This window comes from Pleurodeles waltl, chromosome 5 (assembly GCF_031143425.1).
Source record: "Pleurodeles waltl isolate 20211129_DDA chromosome 5, aPleWal1.hap1.20221129, whole genome shotgun sequence".
In the NCBI taxonomy this organism is placed as follows: domain Eukaryota; kingdom Metazoa; phylum Chordata; class Amphibia; order Caudata; family Salamandridae; genus Pleurodeles; species Pleurodeles waltl.
The window spans coordinates 51423743-51427422 of NC_090444.1; positions in this window are offsets into that span (position 1 = coordinate 51423743).

Consider the following 3680-nt stretch of genomic DNA (forward strand, 5'->3'; position numbering starts at 1 on the left):
GTTGTGAGGTGGATGGCTGTTGGGTGGGTATGTGCCTGTGTTTGTGTACTTTGGGAGGAGGGCTCACTGACACACTGGGAGAGGACACTGGGGATGTGTGCATGGTAGTGGGGGTGGTGAGTGCACCTGAGCGGTGTGTGGTGATGTGTGTGCTGGTGATGGAGGTAGTGGCAGAAGATGTAGTGCATGCAGGTGTGAGTGTAGACGAGACTGGGAGGGAGGAGGGAGACGTGGAGGAGGGGGACACAGTGGACGCAGTGGATGTTGGTATGTCTGCATGGGTATCATGCTTGTGTGAGTGCTTGTGGGATGTGTGGTGCTTATGTTTGCCTGAGCCACCCTTGTGTGTTGAGGTGTGTGCATGCTGGTCTAATGGTGTGCTTGGGATAGGCTGAGGTATAGGGGATTGGGTCTGGGTGGAGGAAATTGAAGGGGGGAGGCTGGACAATGGCTGCCATCAGTGCTGAGGCCAGAGCCTGAAATGCTCTCTGTTGGGCTGCCTGGCCAGAATGAATGCCCTCCAGGTATGCATTTGTTTGTTGCAAATGCCTCTTGACATCCTGGATGGCATTCACAATGGTAGACTGCCCAACAGTGAGGGATCTCAGGAGGTCAATAGCCTCGTCACTAAGGCCAGCAGGGCTGACTGGGACAGGGCCTGAGGTGCCTGGGGTGAAGGAGATGCCCACCCTCCTGGGTGAGCGGGCACGGGACACACGCTGAGGGGCTGCTGGGAGGGCGGTGCTGGTGGGGGGGGGTGGCGGCTGTACCTGTTGTTGCGGGGGGCACAGAGGGGCCCGCCACCGCAAGGGAGATCCCATCAGAGGAGGAGTCGCTGTCACTGCTGTCACCTCCTGTCCTCGCCGTGGATCTCCCCTCGCCCTCCGTCCCACTGGTGGCTTCAGACTCCGTTGTGTTGCCCTCCAGGGCCAATTGGCATGCTGCTCCCTCCTGCGCCGGTGCCACTGCTCCTCCTCCTGATGATACTATTGCACACAAGAACCGGGAGAGCACGAAAGGAGGGGGGAGACAGAAGAAAGACATGTTCAGTGCATGCAACACCACTACCGTTGGTGGACACAACAGACACAGCAGCCCTCTGCTCTACGCCATGCACTTATAGTTCCTAGATTTATCACATGCCCATGAGGACCAAGGCTTAAGTCCGATTGCTGCACACATGGAAGTCACAGGAGCCTGACTAGGTGTAGATGGCACTAACCACTAGTGTGGTTGGGGTTCCACTGAACCTTCCTCACAAGGGACCTTGCCTACCAAGCACGCCCTGGCCTAGGGGAACCCACTGCCCACCTCCCCCACCCAGACACCTCGTAATGCGCGCAGATTCAGCTGAATGTGACTGTACTCACACTCTTGTGCCTGCTGTGATGCCCTCAAGCGCCTATCCAGCTCCGGATACGCCACCGCCAGGATCCGGAACATCAGGGGGGTCATGGTGCGACAGGCACCCCTCCCACGTTGGGAGGCCATCACCAGCTGGGCCTCCGCTGTCTTCTTGCTCCAGGGGCAAAGGTCCTCCCATCTTTTCCGCCACTGGGTGCTCCGTCTGTGGTGGACCCCCACGGTCCAGATGTCCTTGGCGATGGCACGCCAAATATCCTTCTTTTGGTGGGTGCTGACCTAGAGGAATAGTACAGGTGAAAAGGAAAATCTTTACCCGTCCTGACTGTCATATTCATTGGCCCACGTTCCCACCCTTGCCCTGACGCACAGACACTCATCGTCCGCTCATGCAGGCCTGACTCCCCCCCCAATGTATCTTCCATCCACACCACTCCAAACAGGCATTGCGCATCCAGCATGCTCACAGTGTATTCACCTGTTTGTCTGAAGGACCGTACAGTTGTGTGTACTGGGGGAGCACCCCATCCACTAGTTTCTGCAACTCCTCCAAAGTGAAGGCAGGGGCCCTTTCCCCAGACACATGAGCCATCGTCGCTTCCAGACTGAGGTCACAGCAGCACTTGCAGTGTAGGTCCTCTCCTGTTGAAGGTCAGGTATCAAGTGAGTGAACAGACAGAAAATGGCGGTCACGTCCGCGGCGGTGCGTACATCGTCATTGGCTCCTTGGACCCATAGGGTCCAATGTTAACCAATGCAGGATTGCCCTGCGGTCTTCGACCGCCTACAGCAAAGGTGTACAACGCCAGCGCAGTTACCTCACATCCCCTTGTCCCACCTTACAAGTCGGGCAGCCGCCATTTCAGGGGGCCACATGGCATCAATTCTAAATGCGTCACACCGATGTAGGCCTTGCATACACACAGTAACAGGCACATTACGGATTATTTACATTTCTGCAAAATACACATTGTGATACCTCAGTGTTGGCTGACTCTCTGCTCGCTGTTATCCTCCATAGGGCACGTCCGCTGGGGCAGGTGATGAGATGGCGGCATCCTCCGGTGTACAGACCATTGGTGGACCTGTCGACAATGGAAGAGCGACACGTAATAGTCACCTACAGACTTGTTCGTGCAACAATCCATGAACTATGTGCCCAGTTGGAGCCGGACCTGATTTCAGCTGTCCTCCATCCCACAGGAATCCCCCCTCTAGTGCAGCTCCTGTCAGTATTCCATTTCCTGGCAAGTGGATCCTTTCAAACAACAGTGGCAATTGCATCAGGGATGTCCCAGCCAATGATCTCTAACGTGTTGTCCAGAGTGTTGTCTGTCTGCCCTGCTGAAACACATGCACAGCTACATTGTTTTCCCTCAGGTGGAGGATTTGCCCACAGTGAAAGGTGACTTCTATGCCCTGGGACATAACCCCAACATCATAGGTACCATTGATGGGACACATGTTGCCTTGGTACCCCCTGCAGGAGTGAACAGGTGTGCAGAAACTGGAAGAACTACAATTCTATGAATGTGCAGATGGTGTGTTTGGCCGACCAGTACATCTCCCATGTGAATGCCAAATTTCCTGGCTCAGTGCATGACGCTTATATTCTGAGGAATAGCAGCATCCCTTATGTGATGGGGCAACTCCAGAGGCACCGTATGTGGCTAATAGGTGAGGACAAGGACCCTATACAGTGTGAATAGTTGTCTGGGTATGGGGTTGTCCCTTCAGGTTAGTGTGTGTCTAACAGTTGTCCCTCGACATTTGCAGGTGACTCTGGTTACCCCAACCTGTCATGGTTACTGACCCCAGTGAGGAATCCCAGGACAAGGGCAGAGGAACGCTACAATGAGGCACATGGGTGAACTAGGAGGGTGATAGAAAGGACCTTCGGCCTCCTGAAGGCCAGGGTCCGGTGCCTCCATATGACAGATGGTTCTCTCTATTACTCACCAAAGAAGGTGTGCCAGATCATCGTGGCTTGCTGTATGCTGCACAACCTGGCTTTGCGACAACAGGTGCCTTTTCTGCAGGAGGAGGGTCCAACTGGAGGTCTTGTGGCAGCTGTGGAGCCTGTGGACAGTGAAGAAGAGGAGGCAGAAGAAGAGGATGTCGACTACAGAAACAACATTATCCAGCAATACTTCCAGTGAGACACAGGTAAGAAGATGTCACTGTCTCCCACATCTCATACTATTGTTTGGGCTATCATAAGTCTGTCATTTTCACCCACTGTATGGACCATGACTTGTCACTTTGCCTTTCCATTTAACAGATGTGGGTCCCACTTTGTGCCCTCTGCTATATTTCAT